Source organism: Cornus florida, unplaced genomic scaffold (assembly GCF_030987335.1).
Source record: "Cornus florida cultivar Cherokee Brave unplaced genomic scaffold, ASM3098733v1 CherokeeBrave_3.0.0_Hap2_Chr06, whole genome shotgun sequence".
Classification (NCBI taxonomy): domain Eukaryota; kingdom Viridiplantae; phylum Streptophyta; class Magnoliopsida; order Cornales; family Cornaceae; genus Cornus; species Cornus florida.
Window position 1 is genome coordinate 61760626 of NW_026775576.1, and position 25948 is coordinate 61786573.

The 25948-nt window shown below is 37.0% G+C and overlaps 1 non-coding gene across 1 annotated transcript; it reads left to right on the forward strand.

Annotated features, from left to right (window-relative positions):
- Positions 1–10685: 10685 nt before the first annotated feature.
- LOC132315433 (small nucleolar RNA R71) lies at positions 10686–10791 on the forward strand. The gene has a single exon (XR_009483644.1). It is a non-coding gene; the product is annotated as a small nucleolar RNA R71 (small nucleolar RNA).
- The last annotated feature ends 15157 nt before the right edge of the window (positions 10792–25948 follow it).

Sequence of the window (25948 nt, forward strand, 5' to 3'; positions counted from 1 at the left end):
ATGTATGATTATTTGGGAAATTGATCTCTACACTAGATTCTCTATGTTGGTTGCATGTCTATGTGTGATTAATTAAGGATTTAGTGATGGCTAAGCATGGGTTTTCATTGAATGGGTTTGTCAATTAATTTGATGGTTTATACTTATGCTTGATGGGTTGTTCTACAATTTAATTCATGTTTGTAGGTAGGTACACAATCTATGCTTGCTTAGATATTCCATGGCTTATTATTGCAAATTCCATGATTCTCTAGATTAATGTGTGCTATAATTGTTGCTACTTAGATGGGTCATGCTTAAAATTGATGGGTTGTGCTACACTTAGTTTAGGTAGACAATTCATACATAAATTAGATGGTCCATGCTTAATATTGCAATTGGTAGTCGCATTTTGTTCACAACAATGTATTCCCCATTAATGGAAAGTAAGTGGTTAATTACATGAGTTTAGTGGTGATTCCAACACCCTAAGACCTCTCTTTATATCTCTTAAATCTCTATCTTAACTTAGTTTTATTTTAATTGCATTTTCATTAATTGAAGTAGTTTAATCACCTCATTAAATCTCTTTGCAATCTTGTGATACATTAGAGTCAAAGTTAAATTCCAACATATATAATCCCTTGGGACGATCCCTACTCACTCTTTTTACGTTAGTAGTAGTGGTGGTAGTAGTTTTTATAAATTTAAATTTGACCTAAAAGGCTTTTCTTGAACCACACATTCACTACATTATTTTGACGTATACGAGCGGCCTCGTCACAATCAAACCATAGTACTTAGGTTGGGTTACATCAGTGCCCTAAGAAAGAGTTTAGCTACTCATGGTGAAACTGGATAGCATCTGTGTTGAGTTCATCTCCATCGTCATGGACTGCACTTCTCTTCTTAGGATCTACACTTTCAAGGTTGTAGAAACGTTAAAAGCCACCATAACTTCAACCTTCTGAATGACACCCTAAAAAGCGATTGAAATTTTGGACCCTTTCTATCAAGGCTTGCACCTTCTTTTATAGAAGAAAATAATATTTGGTAGGCTTTTAGGTCTTCTGGCCCAACTGGGATGAGATACGGCTGATAAAGAGAGTAATCCCGCAGCTTTTAATCTGACGTGTCATGGAAGGCTCGAGCTTCATGAACGGATGCTCTAGCTTTAGGGTTTATGCTTAAACATAAAGAACAATGCTCAAGCTTCTCTGGATAGATGCTCGAGCTTCAGTAAATGGTGCTCGATCATCATATTTACACTTAGCCAATTTTCTTCAACTATTTTCCGAAGCGTCTTTTTCTTCAACACTTTTAGAATATTTTTGGGGTTGAACTCCTTTAACATTGCTCAATCCAAGCTTCATAGGCTCGAGCACTAGGTACTAGGCTCGAGCATCTGGGGCTTAGTGCTAGAGCATCAGTAGATGATGCTCGATCCTTTGTGGATGGTGCTCGATCCAGGAGGTGAGGCATGAGACCTAGGAGCATAGCCTTTTATTAAATCAACTATTTTTATTTTTGACACCTCATGCTCGAGCTTCAGGCTCAAGCACCCTGAAGTAAGGCTCGAGCATCAATGTATGAGGCTCGAGCATTTGGGACTTGTTGACTTTTCTTCTCTTCTTTGTTGTGATACTCGAGCCTCAACACTTGGGCTCGAGCTCTAAGGCTTGAATTGCCTCAAACTTTACCAATTTAGCTCTTGGCTTGTTCTGAATGACCAGCAATGACTCTGTAAGCTTCGATATCATCATAAAGTCTCGGTTTTAACCATTTATCTGGAAAAGTATCTACAAACACATATTAAACATAAATTAGTCTAATTATGGATAGAAATATCACTTTAGGTCCTAACATATACGTACTTAGGGGCTCGAATATGCATATCTTTAGCGCTCATCACACCCCTAAACTTACATATTGCTAGTCCCTTAGCAATACAGAGCTAAAAAGCTGCTTTCGTGGGAATCATGGTCGCATTTAGCTTATGCAACAAGCCTTTAAACCCCTAGGTTACCCCTAGTAGACAAGTTATAGTCTCGTGATGGTTTCCAGTGAAGATATCCATAAACTTCTCAAATCAGTGCCATAAATGCACAACATGCTTATTCAAGCCTGTTTTCAAATCATATCATCCCTGTAGTTCATTAATCAGTCAAATACAGCAAGTTTACCAATCATGTAATCAGAACCACTTTCAATTTTCAATTTCAATTAAGCAACCATAGTCCCCACATATCAGTTTAATCATTTATTCAACAATCTTAATCCTTAAAGATGTTTTTTTGAAAGTGATCCTACAATTCATCGTGTGGCTTACTGTCCATACTTGCTTTCATTCCTTGCCATTCCTAAATTTACAAGCAGACTTTTCAAATTCCAACTCCCAAGGCATTTTATTATTTTTCTTCGAGTATGCATTTTTTTAACAAGGATACTGTGCAATGTTCAAGTTTATTAAGCTTTCTAAATTACCCTTGTAGTGAACTTTCAGCCAATTGACTCCGAGATCAGATGGTCTTAGGGCATTAAGTGTTAAAGCACCCCTAAGGACTTAATTGTTTAAGTAATTTAGGCAACCTAAACCCCTTATGTAACAAGCTTTCAGCCAATGACTCCCAGACCAGACGATCTTAGGGCATTAGGTGTCAGAACACACTCCTAAGGACTTAATCACTCAAGCAATCTAAGTACAAACTTGAACTTGATCCTTGTCTACTTTTCTTTCTTTATTTTTTCATCATGTTTTTTTTTTTTTTTTTTTTTTTTTTTTTTTTTTTTTCACATTGGTGAAGAAATTTTTTTTTCTTTGTTGCATACATACCAATATTTCTCTATTTTTTTTTCTTTTATACCTCGATCATCAAAACTATCAAATCTACCTAATCATCTCATTCTAACTCAAAACTCAATAAGACTTCAAATTTCTACCCCACAGACTTCATGCAAGTGTGAATATTGTGGAAAATGTAGCATTTCAGAGATCAAAATCATTAAACAATAATCATTCTAACAAAGTGGACCACAAGCCATCAATCGATTTCAAAAAATTTCAAGGAATCCTTTTCACCTTATTTTAGCATACAAACCATCTCTAACCAATATGAGACTGCAAATAGAGTATATAACTATCAACAGACTCAAGCACAGGCTTATATCATCAAATAACAAATCACATCCTTGTGTAAGCAGATTAAAAATTAAAAATTTTCCAATTATAAATTTAATTTTCCAAGCCAACCTTACCCCCAAACTTATTATGCACATTGTCCTCAATGTGGGAGAGCAAAACAGAATTAGAAAGATATTACCATACAAGCAGACCAGCAAAGATAGAACACAATAATGCAAAGACGGGTAAAAAGAATTTCCAGCATCTCCTCCTTCAACATAGTGGTTCCTCAAAACCACCCAAGGTTGCTATCAGTTAAATCACCCCCAAATTTAATCTGTTGTATCTGACAAAATCAATAAACTCCAACACACATTAGAGTAACATGTATATATGGAGTAAGCAGAGATAGAAATATCAACACAAGGATAATATAACCAAAAAGCATGTATAAATATCATAAATCAGTGCAATGCTTTTGAAAGAAAGACTTAGGTAGAAATACATCATATGGAAATAAATACAGCAAAAAAACTACCCTAGTTAACAAAAATATAGAAAATTCCTAAAACTAATCCATAGGTGGTGGTGGTGGAACGGAAGAAGTGGATGGATCAGATGAAGTGCGGCGAAACAACTCCTCCAATATGCTCTGCTGTGCAATCAACATTTGACACAGCACGGTCTGACCATCCTGTAGCTCGGCCACCCTGGACTATAAAGCTCTAATTTTAACCTAAGAAGAACTCTCAGGCTGGGCTACAGTAGCCGGTTTCCTTCTAACCTAGGGCCTAGAATCGGAGAGATGTACCTCCTCATCCATAGCCTCCTCATCATCATCGTCCGCCGCTGCCATTACCACATCAGCAGGGTCGGTAGAAAGAATAGTAGGCGGGGGTGGATAAGGTGGAAAGTGTAGCACATAAGGCACACCCCTCGCCTTGGCGTCCCTACGCCGTCGATCCTTTCGGATCTTATCGTCAACACTCCACTCCAGCTTCCTCTCCTTAGGCATATACCCGAAGACGTTGTTCCACTGCGTGAAATGGTACTGGGTGAAGATGGTCACAGTAGGCTATGTCGGGGGTATCAGAACCCCCGCCATCTCCATCAGGCATGTGACTAGCCTGGGAAAGTGAATATGATGAATAAGAAGGCGTCGGGCCTCTCCCATCTCGTCGTATAGCCGACAAGCTATAGCAGAACTAACTGGGGAATAAACACCTAGTAGCCGATGTGGAATGCGTAGGTTGCATCCACCATCTCAATATACCGCACTATCTTGCGACCGATAGGGCGAGTGTTGGCCACTAGGACCGCATCGAGAAACCAAAAACGTCGCAGAAGCTATGACTTCTGGATCGTCTCCATGGTGGTGGACCGTTGTCCCTGGCCCAAAGCATAGACCATAGCCTCTCGAGTCGTGCCTGGGGGAATCGGTGGAAATCTGTTAATAAGAGTGGCTGGGTACCTGTGATGGTAACCCATAGCTACAGCAATAGTATTACAGATCACTGTCAGCTGTATGCCTTCGACAGTGGCTGTAAAGTGGTCCTCCTCATCCTCCTCCTCGTCTCCTACATGGAACTATAAGAAGCGGTAGAAAGCTCGCACCAGCCTAGGGTATGAAATCTATGTTGGATGCCTCAACAACCCAGAAAGCTGGCGAGCCTGCAGGGCCTCTACTGCCTAGAATGTATCGTGGTGCCTCTGAAAGTCCTCTATAACAAAATCTGTCTCATCGCAGATCTTACTATACCGCCATGCATCATTTAATGCCATCGCCGGTGTCCTAACAACTCTCTGCCTCAGCCATCTCGGCATCGCTCTAATCTAAGAACAATATCCAAGCTAAACCCCCAACTCTATGCTCCAATGCTCGAGCCTGAGGTACTAATGCTCAAGCCTGGTACTAGCTAATGCTCGAGCTTTATGTCCTGATGCTTGAGCCTGCTGTAAGCAAATGCTCGAGCCTCAATCTAAAGGCTCGAGCTTCCTTGTTTTTAACTGAAGCTAATCACCCTCAACTATCCTCCAAAACCACTCCAAATCACAACAACACTACCCCAATACTCCTTTTGTATCACCAAACAACCCCATAACTTCGTATATTTGCTCAATACACCTCTAATCAACCGAACTCGTGTTCGTCAAATCCAAGTGAGATTCAAAATTTTCGCAAGTTTGTGGATGATTAGAAATTATTCTAGATGATTATCTCTCTATGTATTTTGATGTAAGAATGGTGTGCAAAATTAAATATATATATATAACATATACATGTATATATACATATATATATATACATATAAAAGAATAAATTTCTTACCTTTTGAGGACAATCGAAGCCTGAGATGATGTAGATGAAGAAAATGAAAAGATTTGAGAGAATTGGGAGCATTTGGGGACGAAAGAAGGCAAAGGCATCAGGGCTCGAGGGTTTTTTTTATTTTAAAGTACAGAGGCTCGAGCATCAATTGGGATGCTCGAGCATGGCCGCTGAAAACCCTAGATCTTATGATGATAAAAGGCTTGAGCTTAGGGTACTGATGCTCGAGCCTCAACTTTCATGCTCGATCAATTTGACAAATTTTTGTATTTTTGGATTTTTCAATTTTTATTTTTCTTTTTCTATTTTATTTAAACTCAAGCTAACCTAAAGCTAAATGAAGATTAATATGAACCTAAATTCTAGAAAAGAAAATAACTAAATCAAAAACTTAAAATAACGAAATAAAAATCAAGATAAACTACGGTAGAACATACAAATGCTAAGGTTAACGTCGATAGCTCGACGAAAACCTAACTTCTCTAGTCCAAGTAAATAGGATCATGAAGTTCCACTGCCTCAACTGTGCCTCTCTGCATACTACCTTCTATGCATGGTTTAAGTCTCTGTCCGTTAACCTTGGACAATTGTCCAATCTTACAATCTTGTATCTCTATCGCACCGTAAGGTGTAATAGAAATAACCATGTATTGACCTTCCCAACATGACTTTAACATTCCAGGAAAAAGTTTTAGTCGTGTATTAAACAACCAAACCTTCTTCCCAGGCTCAAAAGTCTTACACAAGATATGCTTGTCATGAAATGCCTTAGTCTTTGCTTTGTAAACCTTAACACTCTCAAAAGCATCATTACGTAATTCTTCAAGCTCAGTCAATTGAAGCTTCCTGTTAGAACCAGCAGATGTCATATCAAAATTGAGCTTTTTAATAGCCCAGAAAGCTCTGTGTTCTAACTCTACAGGAAAATGGCATCCTTTACCATAGATGAGACGGTAAGGTGACATACTAATCGGAGTCTTATATGCAGTACGGTAAGCCCACAAAGCATCGTTCAGTCTACAAGAGCAATCCTTACGATCTAGCTTAACCGTTTTCTCAAGAATTCTCTTAATTTCACGATTGGATATTTCTGCTTGGCCACTTGTTTGGGGATGATAGGCAAAATCAACTTTATGAGTGACGGAGTATCTTTACATTAAGGTACGAAAATATCGATTATAGAAATGAGCACCCCCATCACTAATGATTGCTCGTGACATACCAAACCGACAAAAAAATGTTCGTTTGTATGAACTCAACCACAACTGCGTGATCGGCGGTTTTAGTAGCTACTGCTTTAACCAATTTAGACACATAGTCAACAGCCACAAGAATGTACTCATTTTTATTGGACAGAACAAAATGACCCATGAAATCAATACCCCAAACATCAAAAACCTCAATAATTAGGATTGAAGTTAAGGGCATCATATTTCTTCTAGAAATTGATCCTAGTTGTTGACATCTAAGGCATGACATACAGAATACATATGCATCTCGAAAGAGTGAAGGCCAAAAGAAACCACATTGAAGAATTTTAGCTATAGTTTTCTTTGCACTGAAATGACCTCCACATGCCAAACTGTGACAGAAGGTCAGAATACTATGAATCTCACTCTCAGGAACGCATCTATGAATGATTTGATTAGCACAGTATTTGAATAGCTAAGGATCTTCCCAATAGTATATCCTAATTTGGGAGAAGAATCGATTATTTTCCTGTTTTGACCAAGATAAAGGAATTTTGCCTATTGCGAGGTAATTCACAATATTAGCAAACTAAGGCAAATCCTTATGTGAAACCTCAAACAGTTGTTCATCCGGGAAGGAATCACAGACTGGAAGTGAAGTTGAGGTATCCTTAATCAGAATTCTAGAAAGATGGTCAGCTACAACATTCTCTAACCTTTTCTTATCCCGGATTTTGTAATCAAACTCTTGAAGCAAGAGGATCCATCAAATCAAACGGGGTTTGGTTTCCTTTTTGGACAGAAAAAGTTTCAAAGCAGAATGATTAGAATAGACTATGACTTTGGAACCTAATAGATATGATCTGAATTTGTTTAAAGCAAAGACAACTGCAAGTAACTCTTTTTCAGTAGTGGTATAATTCAACTGTGCATCCGAAAGAGTTTTACTAGCATAGTAGATAACATGAGGAAGTTTATCCACTATTTGTCCTAAGACAGCACCCATAGCATAATTAGATGCGTCACACATAATCTCAAATGGAAGAGCCCAATCCGGAGGATTCATGATAGGAGCTGAAGAAAGAAGAGAACGAAGCTTTTCAAAGGCTTCAAGGCACGATTCATTAAAGACAAAAGGAGTGTCCTTTGCAAGTAGATTATACAAAGGATGGGAAATCTTGCTGTAATCTTTAATGAAGCGTCGATAGAACCTAGCGTGCCCAAAAAATGATCGCAATCCTCTTACGGAGGTAGGAGGAGGTAACTTAGAGATCAAATCTACTTTAGCTCTATCAACTTCAATACCTCTCTTTGAAATGATATGTCCTAAAACAATACCCTCTTGAACCATAAAATGGCGCTTCTCCCAACTAAGAATAAGATTCATTTCCCTATAATGCTGAAGCACTAGGGAAAGATTTTGAAGACAGTTTTCGAATGTAGACCCGAAAACAGAGAAGCCATCCATAAAGACTTCGAGAAAATTTTTAACCATGTCTGAAAGGATAGACAGCATACACCTTTGGAATGTTGCTGGTGCATTACATAATCCGAATGGCATCCGTCTATATGCAAACGAACTGAATGGCCAAGTGAAAGTAGTTTTCTCTTGATCCTTAGGATCAATGTCCACCTGATTATAGCTAGAATAACCGTCTAAAAAGTAATAATAGCTCTAGCCAACCAATCGCTCTAGAATCTGATCAATGAATAGAAGTGGAAAATGATCTTTTCTAGTAGCGGAGTTGAGTTTTCGGTAATCAATACACACACGCCATCCAGTGGTGGTGCGCTGTAGAACTAATTCACCCTTAGAATTCTCAACTACTGTAGTACCTGTCTTTTTGGGTACTACTTGAGTAGGACTCACCCACTTGCTATCTGAGATGGGGTAGATTATCCCCGCATCTACCAACTTCACAACTTCCTTTAACACTACCTTCTTCATATTAGGATTCAATCTTCGTTGGAGTTCTCGAGATGTTCGAGAATCCTCCTCCAAATAAATCTGATGCATTCAAATTATGGAGCGAATTCCTTTCAAGTCAGCCACATTCCACCTAATAGCCTCTTTATTTTGCTCAAGAACTTTTAAAAGACTACTTTCTTGGGAACTTGTAAGATTGGAAGCAATGATCACCGGGAGGGTGTTATTTAAACCCAAGAAAGCATACTTGAGCTTTTTCGGTAGTGGCTTAAGCTCAAGCGTAGGTAGAGACTCTAAAGAAGGAATAGGCAGAGTACTAGAAAGTGGTGGAAGCGGCTCTAACCTAGATTTTCATAGAGGAAAATCTATGATAGGAGTGGAATCTAGCAAAGAATTCACTTCAGCTATTAAAGCATCGATATCGAAATCTTCATAGCTGAAGTGATTCAGACAAGCTTCTAAAGGATCCTTGGATAAAATAGTTGGGAATGATTCCTCAACCAACTCATCAATAACATCAAGGAAGAAGCATTCACTATCATCGTGGGGATGATGAATAGCATTGAAAATGTTTAGTTTAACTTTCATATTTCCAAAAGATAAATCCATAGCTCTAGTTTTACACTTAATGCAAGCATTCGTTGTGACTAGGAAAGGTCACCCAAGAATGACTGGAATATACTTTTTGGAATCGTGGACTGGTTCTGCATCATGAACTAGAAAATTGACCGAAAAATAGAACTTGTCCACTTTTATGAGTATATCTTCAGTAATACCTCGTGGTTGTCTTACAGAACGGTCAGCAAGCTCCAAAACAACCGACGTAGGTTTTAACTCTCCCAAACCTAACTTCTCATACACCGAGTAAGGAATAAGATTAACACTTACTCTAAGGTCAAGGAGTGCTCGCTCTATCACATTGTTTCCAATGGTGTAAGAAATTATAGGAGCTCCACGATCTTTAACCTTTAGAGGAGTGTTGTACTTAAGAAAAACACTGACATGCTTGGTGAGCCAAACTTTCGTAGGAACTTGGCTTTTGAATTTTCTCTTTAGAGTACACAAGTCCTTTAGAAATTTAGAGTAGGCTGGAATTTTTTTTTATAGTATCGAGCAAAGGAAGATTGATTTTGACTTGTCTAAAGACCTCCATCATATCTTAAATTTTCTCCCATTGTTTACCAAAGTGGGAGGGTTCCTTGAGATGTTCAGGATAAGGTGCTTTTGGCTCATAAGCTATCTCAGGGTTAGGAACAGATGAAGAAGTGACCCACCTTTAACTCCTTTTGTAGATTGTGGAATAACGCTTGAGGAAACATCATTGGGATGTGGATTATGAATGATAGGAATTATGGCAGTCCTAAGCCTTTCTTTTTCTTCCTATCCTTTTTCAACTTGGTTGTCAACTACTCGACCACTCCTCAATGTAGTGATAGCCTGAACTTACTCATGAAGAATGCCTGAGGAATTGGTTTCATCAATCTTGTAAGTCTGCCCTTTCGGGTTGGTTATTGGCTGACTAAGCAGCTTTCCATCCTTTCTTGGAGATAGAGTACTCGCTATTTGCCCAACCTGTGCCTCTAGCTTTGCTATGGCTTGAGAATGAGAATTAAGAAGTTGGGTATTGGCTTTCAGATAAACAAGAGCATTGAGTACTTGTTCCTCAAACGCAGAATTTCTAGGAGGAGCTAGAAGATTAGGAGCTTGAGTTGGTTGATTTCTAAACTGAGGTGGACGGTAAATACTAGAAGAATTATTTTGTGGCATAGGATTGGATGAATTTTGATACTGCCTCTAAGATTGGGAAGCAGTGTTGCCTTGATTTGGATTACGCCATGACAGATTGGGATGATCTCTCCAGCCAGGATTGTATGTGGAAGAATATGGATTATAGGTTGGTTTAGAAAATGTAGCATTCACTTGCTCTTGTGGGATCTCAAATGATTGTCCCAGCATAGGGCAAGCGTCAGCAAAATGGTTTGGATTAACACAGATTGAACAAACTTCCTTGGGTAAGGCAGTTTGTGGATTAGCAACAGGAGTAAAGCTAGATGAAAAAATTTGATCAAACCTACGGTTCAAGGCTTCTATTTGAGTAGCTAACTCAGTAGATTTATCTACCCCATAAAGTTTTGAAAAATATCATGGTGTGGACACTTTCGCAAAAGATCATTATATCTCTCCCATGCATCATGGAGCTATTCTCCTGGGATTTGGGAAAATGCCATGATTTTTTACCTCATTTGTGTGGTTTTACCCACAGTGTAGTACTTCTTCAAGAACTCTTGTTACAACATGTCCCATATAGATATGAAATTTGTTAGAAGGGACTGCAACCAAGTTCTTACTTTGTCTTTGAGAGAAAACTGGAAAAAAACACATTCTGAATGAATCATTGGTTAGAGTGGTCAACTTGGTAGTTGAACACAATTCCAAAAGCACATCCAAGTGCTTATAAGGATCATCTATTGCATACTCATGAAAGATAGGAAGCATTTGGATCATAGCTAGCTTGATCTCAAAATGGGTTGCATCAGCATCCGGAAAAACAAAGCACGAAGGGGAAGTATATGTAGTAGGAATAAAATGGTCCCTCAATTGTGGTTGTGGAGGAACATGTGGAACCTGTTCTCGAATCCCATTACCATTATTACCCGGTGCATTACGTTGTTCAGCCATATTATCAGAAGAACTTCCAATCGAATTTAGATGTTTTTTAAGCTTTCTTAATTACCTAAGAGTTCTCAATATTTTAGGATCATGCACTAAAGGTGTTATCCGATTATTGCGAGTTAACATGCACTGGTTCCACTAATCTTAACAGTAGCAAAAATAAAATATTCCAAGCAATAGAAAACAGTAAAAACTCACAAAAAGGTTAAATAAACTGAAATTTTTTCTCCCTTAAGCGTCTTTACCCTCACTGCTAACTTGTACCTAATAAGAAAAAGAAGTAAGATGAGATATCAGAAAGTTTGAAGACTGGTAAACCAAAATAACTAATTAAAAACTAAATAAAAACTAATGTCCCCAGCAACGGCGCCAAAAATTGATGTGTCTCTTGCAGTCAAACAATAACGTGTAGGATAGTTCTACGCAGAGAGGATGTCGAACCCACAAGGAGATAAGATTTGTATTCAGTTTTCAATTTCATTTTATTGGTTTACAGGTAACTGGTTGGAAAAATTGTTAGTTGTCACGATTTAGCACACTAAAATTATAACACAATATTTAAATAACACGAATTAAACTAATTTAATGATCAGAGAGAGAGAGTCTCAGGGCTTTAACTTCACCACAACCGTCATAATATGGTTAATTATACTAACTTTGGGAATTTAACAATGATATTTTCCAAAAGAATTGAACTTAATAACATTCATTCAATTCAGGTTTTAAAGAAAGATGTTTTATAAAATTAGCTAACTATAACCTATCTGCGGTTAGCGTGGACTATCTGCCTACCTACTCTACCTACTTTAACTACTTTGCGAATGAACCACCTTTCCTAAGCATAGATTATGAAAACATTATTTTGTAAAAAACATTAAAGTACCATTACATGACCTCTATTCTTGTGTCCAGCAGGGCTCTGCCAGATACCGCACAATAAGATAGGTTGGGAATAGAGCACAAACCACTACATCTAAGACAAGAGAATAACAATTTATAATCTATTAAAGCTTGAAAACCACTTGATTTGTCTCAAGTGTTCACAGTCATATAATCAAGAAAATACATATATTAAAATTAATTCCAGAGTTAAAAGAATCAAACCATAGTATTTAGGTTGGGTTACATTAGTACCTTAAATTACGGTTTAGCAAATAAGGATAAGACTGGATAACATCTGTGTCGAGTTCACTTCTCTTCTCAGGATCTGCACTTTCAAGGTTGTAAAAACCCTAAAAGCCACCAAACCTTCAGTCTTCTGAATAACACCTTAAAAAGTGATTAAAATTTTGGACCCCTTCTATCAAGGCTTGCACCTTCTTTTATAGAAGAAAATAATATTTAGTGGGCTTTTAGGTTTTTTGGCCCAACTGGGATGAGATACGGCTAATAAAGAAAGTAATCCCGCAGCTTTTAATCTGACATGTCATGGAAGGCTCAATCTTCAGGAACGGATGCTCGAGCTTTAGGGTTCATGCTGGAGCTTCTCTGGATAGATGCTCAAGCTTCAATAAATGGTGCTCGATCATCATATTTACGCTTAGCCAATTTTCTTCAACTATATTCCGAAGCTTCTTTTCCTTCAACACTTAGAATATTTTTTGGGTTGAACTCCTTTAACATTACTCAATCCAAGCTTCATAGGCTTAAGCACTAGGTTCCAGGGTTGAGCATCTAGGGCTCAACGCTCGAGCATCAGTGGATGATGCTCGATCCTTTGTGGATGGTGCTCGATGAGGCACAAGACCTAGGAGCATAGCCTTTTATTAAATCAACTATTTTTATTTCCAACGCCTCATACTCGAGTTTCAAGGTCAAGGCTCGAGCACCATTGGTTAAGGCTCGAGCACCTTGAAGTAAGGCTCGAGCATCAAGGTATGAAGCTCGAGCATTTGGGCCTTGTTAACTTTTCTTCTCTTCTTTGTTGTGATGCTCAATCCTCAACACTTGGGCTCGAGCTCTAAGGCTTGAATTGTCTTAAACTTCACCAATTTGGCTCTTGCCTTGCTCTGAATGACCGGCAACGACTCTGTAAGCTTCGATATCATCATAAAGTACTGATTTTAACCATTTATTTGGGAAAGTACCTGTAAACACACATTAAACATAAATTAGTCTAATTATGGATAGAAATATCACTTTAGGTTCTAACATATATGTACTTAGGGGCTCAAATATGCATATATTCAGCGCTCATCAATCCACCCCCTGGATTTCAGGCAGAAGGGGAGTATGCTGGGAAAGTATGTTGGTTGCAGAAGTCTCTTTATGGTCTGAAGCAATCTCCCAGAGCATGGTTCAGTCATTTAAGTGAAATTATTCGATCCATGGGCTTTGTGTGCTACCACTCATACCATACTTGCTTTATTCGACATAACTATGATGGTTGCTGCATCATGTCATTCGACGTCGCTATGATGGTGGTTGCATCATGTTTTGTTTAATTCATAACAAAACCTCCTTTGTCCTCTCTGTTTTACTCCTTGGTAGCCCTTACGATGCTTCTGTTCTCTCAACCCTCTCTCTGTTATGTCTCTGCTTTCCCCGTGCCGTGAATAAGGTTCTAAAACCCTTGGTAGAACTTATACCCATGTATATATAGGCACCAATAAAACCCTAAGTCCAACTATTAATCTAGGACGGGAACCCTAATTAAACGAGGGTCAGTCGATACGTGATATAACAGAATTAAACCTATTTTTTTTTTAACATTAAAATAGTTATACTAATTTAATCTAATTAAAAAAGTAAAATCCCAATCTAAAATACAATTAGTCAATTAAAGAAAATGTAATGACCCAGTCCTTTTTTTTTCCTTCCTTTCTGTTTCTCAGATTTTCACGGATATTTTTTTTCCGTTGATCTTTTCCTTTCTGAGTTCAGTTCCTCACCGCTTAGTGTCGTCTCAAGTGCTCTGGAGTGATTTTCGAGACTCTTTTCTTTGGATTGACAACTTCCTTTGAGGACCAAGTCAATTCCACATTTTTCATTTTTCGATACTATTCACTTTTCGTCCTTTTCCCTATTTCGTTCTTTTCCCTATTTTGTCTTTTTTTCGTTTGTCACTTTTTTAACTTTAAGTCCCCTATTCCACTTTTTCAGACCCGGCAGGGCCCATTCGGGGCACTTGTTGAGATTTTCTATAAATAGGGGACTTAAAGTTGAAAAACCAGATTTTTCTCTCTCTCTCTCTCCTCTCTCTTGGCCGGATTCTATGGTAACCATAGGTTACCACAACCTCTTTCCTCTTTTGAACTTCTTTTCTTTATCAAAATATTGAAGTGCCTTTGTGTTTATTGCTCGTCTTGACGAGACGCATCTTTCACCCTTATAAAGAACCCGGTTTTGGCCAATTTTTGAGTTGGGGTTTTAGGCCAAGTTAGGATTTTGGTAGGTCCTCTTTGGAGTTTATTGTTCACGGCGTTGTCCCCGACAAAACCCCGAAGTATCGTAGGATTTGGAGCCGTTTCATTTTAGTGGCTTTTGAGATTTTTATCTCAAATTGAGGTAGGGGATTTTTTAGGATTATGTATATGTTGTATTGAGTGTTTCCCATGATTATACAACTTAGTTGCATGCCTTGTATCAAATCTAGAAAGTTAGTAATATTTATTTCTTTGTATGAGATTTAAATTACAAGGATGTATATAGTTTAGATTTGAATTATGGCATGATGATAAATTAGGCTTTAATATGTTTGTTAACATATATTAAATTGGGATTATTTAAATAAGAATTGCACTTTTTATTTAATATTTTTCTTTTGTGAAAGATGAATTCCCATGGTCATACCATGCATGAAAAGAACTTGTAATATGCTTTTACATTAAGTCTTGGCATGTTCCTTAACATACTTTAATTTGAGAGCAATTGAATAAGTATGAAAATCTAGAGATTTTAATTAAAATAATTAATTAAAATCTATTTAAAGGTTCCATTGGTTTAATTAAGTTTTTGACTTGATAATTGTGAGGACTCACTTGTATACTAGTATATATTAATTTAGGACCATTTGATGTTGTTTTAGAATTTAAGGATTTAATTATCATGTTTTAATTAAATTCTATCATATTGGTCCAATGACCTAAGTAAGCTTTTGATTTGATTCATGTAATGAATAAGTTATATTGTTTAACATGTGTTAATTAGGGTTCATTTGATTGAGATATGAAACTTAGAGAAATTAATTAGGTTATATAATTAATTTCCGTTTCTATTGCATTATTGATTAAATCATGTGTTTAACATTGAAATTATGTTTGAAGCATGATTTTAGACTTGTAATGGATTTATGCGATTATGTTTCAATATTGAATTATATTGTTATAGCGTGTAACGAATCGCACACTGAAGATTCGACATGTGATGTAATTATAGCGTGTAACGAATCACGCTCTAAATATTCGACATTGTTATCCTATAGTAGTTGTGGATTTAGAACATGTATTGTGTGGTTTCAATCTACTTGTGCATGGAATGTAGTTTCGTGCTGTATATATATATTTCATATATAAGTTGTTAACTTATTTATTTTGGAGTCGTGGGACATTGTTACAGTGATATGGCTAGAGTTTGTCTCTGGTGTGGGAGGTATGAGTTCTCCCCATTGAGATAGTGCGCACTAGGGTGGTCTTCCCCGCAGGTTAATGCCCAAAATAACCATTTTGTTCTTTGTTTAGTCCGAGACGTGATGTCTAAGTCTTCCACTATTTGTTTTCGCATTCAATTCTAAGTTGACAACCAATGTTTAATTGTGACTTGTGGTTTTGGTTATTGGTGATTTAATGTTGTTAAGTACATTTATGCATTATGATTCTGAATGAATCGTAGTACGCTTTTAATGTTGTTAAGTACATTCATGTTTTATGATTTTTAATGAATCATTATAAATTTTGATGTTGTTAAGTACATCTATGCCATATTGTTCAAATATGACTTTGGAATGATCCTATAGATTCTTTTGGAATATAGACGTTAGGTGGTATGACCCATTTTAGTCATTTACACACTTTTGGATTTCAGGTTGATAACTTTGAGAATCTATGTCTTGATGTGTGGAATTGGAAATTCTAATTATGCTAAGGGGTTATATTGGTTGTCTTCATACTTTTAGATTTCAAGTTGATTATCTTGAGAATATATATCTTGTTGCTCTGTATAGCATGCTCCTATGTTATTTAAATTACATGAATGAGATGATTTATGCTAGAAATGTTCTAAGGTACCTTAGGATGCTCCCTGAATCTCACCTTTGACATAGACGTTAGGTGGAATGAATAATAATGATTAAATCATGCAAACTTGTAAAACGTTAGGTGGAATGAATAATAATGATTAAATCATGCAAACTTGTAAAACGTTAGGTCGATGCATGCTCATTTCCTACGAGTAGCTTTATGTTGCTCACCCCAAAGTTACTGGGGTATGTTTCAGGTACAGGATACAAGATTGGAGATTTGCACTTGCTTTGGGTGATTTATAGAATTGAAGTTTCTTTAGAAGCATTCTTGTTCATATGCAAGTGTTAGCATGTTTAAGTTTTGCCTATGAAATGTAATTTTCCTAACTTGGAGGTTTGATATGTCAAATGTTGTAAATGAATTGTAATAAGACCACAGGCCATTTCAACATGTTCAAACTGTTATTTTACATTTTCGTGTATGTTCATATCATAACACACTTGCATATAATTCAATTTGATCATGCTATGGGGGATCCATTTAAGACTTAGGAATTTCTTTTCAGTTTTGGTGCATAACAGGTTCATTTTTGCATTTCTACCTGTTTCGGTCGACCAGTGGCTTGTTTCGGTCGACCGAACCCCTTTGAACTTCAATTGAACAATAAAATCTCAATTCCAGCAGCATTTTTCAGTTTCGAGCCTCAAACCGGTCGACCGGTTTGTCATTTCGGTCGACCGAAATGAAGACTCTTTTCCTTCTTTCTCCTGGCTTATTTCTATAGACCGAAGCTCCATTTCGGTCAACCGAAATGGAGCTGCTTTGTTGATTTTGTTTAGCTGTTGTTTCTTCAGGCTTGTATCAATCAATTTACTTCCCACTTGACCTTGTTGATCTTGTGTAAGCCATTTAGTGGTGTTCTTGGTTTAGTTTGAACTAGATTTTGCCCGTTTGGTTGTCATTAGTGCCATAGGGTACCATTTGACCCTTTTCATGTTAGTTTTTGCTTCCGGTTATTTCCTTGAGCTCCTTAACTTCATAGAAGGTCACATTGGTGTCTTGGGGATGGTTTGCATCTCTATAGACTTTGGATTTATCTTTTGCTTCCGCATTTTGGATCCGTTATCGAGTTAACTTTCGGTTCATTACAGTACACACTGGGTTGAAAAATCCAGGGTCGTTACAGAAAATAAAAACCATTAATTGAATTAAAGAAAATAAAAACACAATTAATCAACCAATTTAATTAAATAAACAATTAATCCATTTAAAGAAAAAAAATCATGACATAATTTAAATAAAATAATTCATTCAAACAAAACAATTCATTTAACTAATTCACATAACCAACCAAATAAACAATTAAATAATTCAAAATGCAACAAAATACTTAATTAAAATACCAGGACTATCCTTTTAAAATTTGGGGTATTACATTCTTCCCCCCTAACAAAAAGAATTCCGTCCTCGGAATTCGCTCTTACCTTCTTCCAATATTTCAGGAAACTGCGAACGAATAACATCCTCCCGTTCCCAAGTAGACTTAGCCTCAATGTGATGACACCACTAAACACGCACCAAAGGAATAACATTATTACGAAGGATTTGATCTCGACGGTCGACAATACGACACGGTGGCTCCAAATAAGTTGATACCAAGAACATGCTCTCGCTAACCTCCATCCAATAAACAGGCGATCAACACAGTCGGTCGTACAATGCCTCAAATGGTGCCATCCCAGTAGTCTTCTGGAAACTATTATTATATGAAAACTCCACAAGTGCCAAATAATCCTCCCAATGGCCCTTGAAATCAAGAACACACGACCGAAGCATATCCTCCATAATCTGATTAACTCTCTCAGTCTGTCCATCAGTCTGAGGATGATAAGCAGTGCTAAGATGCAATTCTATACCCAAAGCCTGCTAAAAATTCTTCTAAAATCCTGACACAAATCTCGAATCGCTGTCCGATATAATAGACAACGGAATGCCATGTAACTTCACAATCTCTTAAATATAAAGTCTCGCCAACTGCTCAGAAGTAAAGTCAGTGCGAGTAGGTAAGAAATGAGCTGATTTAGTCAACCTATCCACTATGACCCAAACGGAATTGTGGTCCTTAAAAGAATTAAGCAATCCCTCCACAAAATCCATAGAAATGCTCTCCCATTTCCACTCAGGTATCGGTAGTGGTTGTAGAGCTCTTTGCGGCCGCTGATGATCGATCTTGACCATCTGACAAGTATTACATCGAAAGACAAAAATAGCAAGGTCCTTTTTCATACTTGCCCACCAAAACTGCCGCTTCATAGCCTGATACATCTTGTCTCCTCCTGGATGAACAGAAAACTCAGAATGATGAGTCTCAGTCATCACATCCTTCCTCAAATTGTCAACAGAAGGTACCACCAACCGTCCCTTATACCTAAAACCTCCATCAGTCCCAACATAGTAAAATAGGACCTCCCTAGAAGTTATCTCTACAATCTTGTCAATGCACTGTTGATCCGTGAGTTGTGCCTTCAAAACCTTGTGAATGATAGAAGGTGTAACTACCACGCAAGCCATGAAAACATCTGACAACTTATCCACCGTCTTTAACGCATTCCACTCAGTAGTGAATAGAGCAGAAAGGCTAGCAATAGGTCAGCGACTGAGTGCATCCGCCACCACATTCGCTTTCCCTGGATGGTTCTGTATAGAGAATTGATGGTCCTTCACAAACTCTAAAAGGACTCTTGTGACAGACATCAGTACGAGTTTAAACGAACCTTAAAGAAATACAATGAATCCTAAACTTAAGCTCTAATCAAGAAAAAATGCTACATGGAAGTCTTAATATGAAACATCCTAGAGACACTTGAACCTGGAGTGCTCTGATACCAACTGTGATACCCCTCGGATCCGAGACACGGGTTGATCAGGCCCAAGCCCAAACCCGGGGGAATATCAAGCAATTAATATTTTAAAAGGAACACAGAATATAAAAAGAATTCAGAATTAACTAATAAAACTGAAAGAATTTATTAAATAGAAAATCCTCCAAATAAAGATTTATAAAACCCAACTATCCAAAACCTCCAAGAGTACAACTCGGGAATCCATCTAGTGGACCCCTAAATCAAATCCCAACTGAATATAAAATAGCTAAAAATAAAACCAAATCTAAAACATGGAATGAGATCCTACGTCGTCGGTAAAGTGAACGATAGTCTCTGCTCAACACGATCAAGCCTAAGACTGGAACCATCTGATACCTGAAAAATATAAGAGTGGGCCAGACCCACGAATAAGTTTTAATCTAACTGCAATCCATATAGTGACCCAATACGCAGCTACACCCTAGATATCTCACAATATCTATCTAGTTCATATATACATATATATCCACACTAAGGGACATTCACTAGACTACGAAGGGGTCTCAACCTGAATAGAAGGTAACATGCAAAAACGCACCCAAAGGTGGGCATGAGTCCCTAGACCTAACATGGTATACCTCAACCTATCATAGCCAACTACGCATCCACTGCATATACGCATCCTAACCAATGAGCCTGAGACTCATGCTCATCTCATGGTACCATAACCATATATTTAAAGTTCGTCCAAAACCAGAGCATGTCATTCAATTGTTCATTTGTGATGACCTTGGATTTTTCAACCCAATGTGTCCTGTGATGACTCGAAACGGATCCAAAATGCGGAAACAAAAGAAGGAAGGTGACCTCTAGAGATGTACGTCATCCTTAAGGCACCAAAATGACTCCACATAAAGCTATGGAACTTAAATGAGCCAGGCAATGAAACGAGAATGCCAAACCCGAAAAGAAATGAACCAAGGGCAAAATAGTCATTTCACACTAAAATGGGTGCCACCCTACACATCATTGGAAATATAATGAAAAATCAATAAGAATAGACTCAAGAATTGCATGATTTAGAGTCCAGACGACAAAGATATCAAGTTCTGAAGTTGAAGGAAGGGAAACCTTATCCCGGTTCGAACCAAAAACAGACACTACCTTACTAAAACTTGAATTCTTGAGCTACAAGAAGAATCTAAAGCTCTAATTGGTACCATTGGAAAGGTTATTTCAATGCAGTCAATTTAGACTCAAGAACGGACCAATTCAGAGTTAAAATGAAGAAGATATGATGATTTGAAGTCAGAGGTGCAGTGCTGAACCAAGACACACACACACACACACACCCATGAACAGTAACACGAGTGCTCGTGCAAGGGCTTCGATCACTCTTACAGCACACACCCAAGGGCCTGAACTCTCTGCCCCATCTTCGAGTGCTCGTGCGACATCTTCTAGCGCTCGTTCTGCTAAAGGCTTAGTAGAAAACTGAGTTTGAAATGTGATTTTGAGGACTTTCTGGGCCCTTTTTGGAAAAAAGTTGTAAAGTAATCCCCCTTAAAATCATGATTTCTAGCCAACCATGCCAAAAGAAAACTTTATTTTTCATGTGAAAATCCCAAAATGCCCTTATGCTCCGTTTAGGCTCAAAACGGCAAAAGTGTGAGTTTGCACCAAACATACATTTGACCCCAAATGCACTTCTAGGCTGAAACGAATATGCACGCAAATGTAATAAGTGATTTTGAGCACGCGGGAATGGTCCGCGGCTCCCAGAAATGGTCGATACAAAATCCGACCCCCCAACGGCCAAGAAGGCGAAAATGAACTTGAAATGGAAATTTTGGAAACTAAAATTAACAAATGATTGGAAATTACCGTTTGGCCCTTGGCCACACTTTATACATGATTAATGAATGCTAATGGATGAATCTTATACACAATGCACACTCCGGTGCAAAATAACATACTAAAATGCAAAATTTTAATATATTCTCATTAAAGGGAAAATTTAACATCCATGACATATGTGTGATTTCAAAAGAAGTTTGGCCCTTGGCCTCATGTCATATATATAAAATGAGAATCAAAATGTGTACTTAGGTACACACTACAAGTTTAGAATCAAATATACACATTTGACAAATAAGGTTACAAATGGCATTCCAAGCCAACCTTCACAAAGATGGAAACCTTCAAGTCTACAAACCATCCAAGCATAATGAGAGTCTCAACTTTAATTCCTGTACCTAAAAAATGTCCCCACAACGTGGGTGAGTAACATAAAGCTACTTGTAGGAGATGAGTATGCATCGACCTAACTTTTTACAATTTTATCACCTTATGGTGAAACATGTTAAAGGGGCTCATGCCACCTAACGTCTATATCAAAGTGTGACCCATGGAGCATCCTAAGCTACCTAAGATCATTTCTATTACAAATCACATCATTTGTGCAATTCAAGAAACATGGGAGCATGCTATACAAAGCAACAAGATGTAGATTCTCAAGTTCACTAACTTGAAATCTAAAATGCTAAAACAATTGTAGTAGATCATGCCACCTAAAGTTTATGTCCCAAGTGAATTTATAGGATCATTCCAAAGTAACATTTGAACAACAAAGCACAAATCACAATATCTACGTAATTAACCAACATAGAAGCATGCTACACAAGGTATCAAGATATAGATTCTCAAGGTTATCATCTTGAAATCTAAAATACAATAACAACTAAATATAACAATTTAGTACAATTAGAATTTCTAATACCACACATCAAGACATAGATTCTTTAAGTTATCAACTTGAAATCTAAAAGTGTGAAAACAACTAAATATAACAATTTAGTATGGATGTACTTAACAACATCAATCGTCAATAGCTAAAACCACAAGTCACAATTAAACATGATTGTCAACTTGGAATTGAATGCGAAATCAAATAATGAAAGACTTGGACATCACGTCTCGGATTTCTGCCGAGAACTAAATGGTTATTCTGGGCATTAACCCGCTAGGAAAACCACCCTAGTGCGCACTATCTCAATTGGGGAGAACTCATACCTCCCGCACTAGAGCCAAACTCTAGTCATGTTACTTGTAACAATGTCCAAAGACTCCAAAATAATCAAATAAGTTCACAACTTATACGTAATTTATATAATGCACAAGTAGGTTGAAACTACACAATCCATGCCTTAGAGTTTCAATTCTAAAATGGCATATATAATGTCAATTACAAAGTGTGCAATTCATTACACATGGCATCAATATATTCCATAAAGAAAACATGTTCTCATGAATATAAATATAACAACAAAGTTGTCCAATGCTCAAAACACAACAAAGTGAATACATAACAAGTTCAAGTCCATGATTTGAATATAGAAACAACTTTTAAAATACCAATAGATCCATGGAGCCATTAGATAAAATTTAATTAAATAAGATAATCAAATTCTCTAGATTTCAAATCAAATTCGAATAACTTCAAATTAATATATGTTAAACAATATAGCATGCTCATTATATATATCAAATCAAAGGTGTCAAATGAGCAAGATAGCATCATATAGAATTTAATTAATTTAAATTAATCAAATCTCTAGATTTCAAAAGTTATTCAAATGATCCCAAATTAATATATATCATGCACCAAATCATGGTCATACCATATCTCAAGTCTAAAATGGAATACAAGTAAAATACAATTTACTATAATTTAAATCAAATTAAATCCATTTAATCTCTAGATTTGAAACCTCATCTAAATCATCCCAAATTAATATATATCAAAGATTAACTCATGGCAATGTCATTTACAAAGTCTAAAATGAGTTATATGCAAGATATGATAAATCACTAATTTCTCAAATTAACAAAATACATGCATACAACTTATAAAAGCATCAATAGCATGCAATAAACAAAAATATAACCCTATAACATCCCCTACCTCACTAGAGAAGTGTCTCTCTAGAATCCAAGGCAAATTAACACAAAATGGAAAACCCTTCAAGGGTTATGAAGAGGAGGATGAGGGGAACAAAAAGTATTCCTAAGTTCAAGCTTGGAAATCAATGGAAAGCTTTCAAAAATCAAGGTCAAGACCGAAGGCTTCAAGCTCCATCCATGGAGGCTAGGGTTTTTGGTGAGGAAGGAAATGAAATAATGTGAAAATGTGTGAGTGGAGGAAATAGAAATCCTCCACTCACTATGTGCTCTTACACCATGGTCAACGCACACATCTATGGTCAATTGTACAAAAACCCTGCTTTAAAACCATAATCCCAAAGTGGTCCAAAAACAATTGCAAGACTTAATTTGGAGCATACACTTGTCACAAATCCTAAGCTCCATCCTAGGCTTAATCTCAAACCTACACTTATCAACCATCCAAGCTAACAAGTGCACCAATCCTAGGCCAACAAGTGGGTGAATCTCCACCCTCTACATGTCATCATCCAAGGCATCAAAGTGTTTCCACACAAATGTCAACAAGTGGATCAATGAAAGTGTAACACTTGTCACACTTTTTCAGAAATTACACAAAGGTCCTTTTTTAAAATATCTTCCAAATTAAATTACAAAATGGTCCCCAAGATGAAAAATAATTACTTTATTTAATTACACAAAAACCCCTCAAGTTTAGAATATTACAAAAGGGTTATGCTCTATACCCTTTACAAGAAAAGTAAACACTTAGCATGCTTTTCTAGGAAAGTGAAAATACACATAGTATGGAATTTAAATATTGTGGATGCATGTAAAACCAGAATCAAATCCGAACACAAAAAGTGAGGTTACGCTAATAAGTGACAATCGAGAAAAAGATGAAAAGTGAATAGTGTCAGAAAGTGAAAATGTGAAAATGATTCGGTCCTCAAAGGAAGTCGTCAATCCAAAGAAAAGAGTCTCAGAAACCATTCCTGAGTACTCAAGATGACACTAAGTGACGAGAAATCGAACTCAGAAATGAAAAGATCAACCGAAAAAAAATATCTGAAAAAATCTGAGAAAAGGAAAAGAAAGAAAATGACTGGGTCATTACATCATTGATCTAACATACAATTTACAATCCAGTTAGTCACTTAACTCATTCAGTTGATATGACATAGCTACAAACAACTAATCCAGGAAGTCATTCAACTTAGTCAGTTGATCTGACTTAAACATAACTAGGATTCAATATTTTATAATTAATTCTTTTATTCCAATAGGTTAGGTCTTAGCGTTTTGAGCAAAACCATTCCTAATATGCCACCATCCCATACCGGTGCATACAATCCACAACATCCATAATAATTACAAAACCTAAATAAAAGTTCAACAATTAAAGTCCAAAACCATAATCCAATTCAAAACCATAATCCAGGAAATTGCGGAATAGTGTATAATATTTCAGCAATTTAAGTTCGAAACTAAAATCCAGTTAATCGCAGAATAATGTATAATTATTTGAACAATTAAAATCCAAAACCATAATCCAGTTAATTACAGAATAATGTGTAATATTTCAGCAATTAAAACCTAAAGTATAATCTAGTTCAAAACCATGTAAACTACATAATTATAAAGAGTAGTTTAGCAACCAAAGTCCAAAGCATGCATAGGTCCAATCTATTAATTAAAGTACCCTACTATACATTTAAAATAAGTTTTAAACTCATGCTATAATCCATTAAATCACCAATTTAAAGTTTGGCAATTTAATTCCATTCCATCTGTAAATAGCATGCAAAGTTGTTTAATTCCATACTGTTTATTCTATTCGCATAGCCGTATAAACTATGCACTGAGAGCTTTTAATAACACTTGTATTTCATGTTAAATACCCCAGTTTACTTCCAAAACAGTTCAAGACACAAAAATCATCCAAACAGTTCACCCGGACAAACCCAAAACACATAAAAACATGGGAGCTTGCTCTTAAAACAACAGAGCAGGCTTTGTAGAGCATAAAGCCGACTCAAGAGGGTTAGGAGCTGGCTCTGGACTCCCCAGAGCTGGCTCTAAAGATTAGGGAGCTGGCTCCCTCTTCCATGGAGCCGGCTCTCTCCCTCTCTGAGAGCTCTGGTGCGTCTCCGACTGTCTGCTTTGACTCCGGCCACTTCCAACCTTTCTGTTTATTTTTAAAACTGAACTTAGGAGTCTTATTTAAACCCAGTAGCATCCCAATGGTTTGTTTACAACAGTTGGAACTAATTACAGTGATTAAAACTGCTACCGATTTAACATGCTTAAAGAGCAAACTGAAACCTAGACTAGCAAGAACTGTAAACAGAATTTATTCAACATATACAGATCATCAATATAACATATGATAAACATGTAAGTTTTAGTTAATGTTCAATTAAACCCTAGAGACTATCTAGGTGCACAGAACACAGGCCAGTGGGAGAGAGAAAGAAAAGAACTTGCCTGTGATTTCAGTTATGAAATCTCGGCATCGTCACTAAGTTTTCGGCAATTGTTGAAGACCATCAAGCCTCCTATTGTTCTAGTTTAATCCATAACAAAACCTCCTTGGTCCTCTCTATTTTAGTCCTTGGTAGCCCTTACGATGCCTCTGTTCTCTCAACCCTCTCTCTGTTATGTCTCTGTTTTCCCTATGCCGTGAATAGGGTTCTAAAACCCTTGGCAGAACTTATACACATGTATTTATAGGCACCAATAA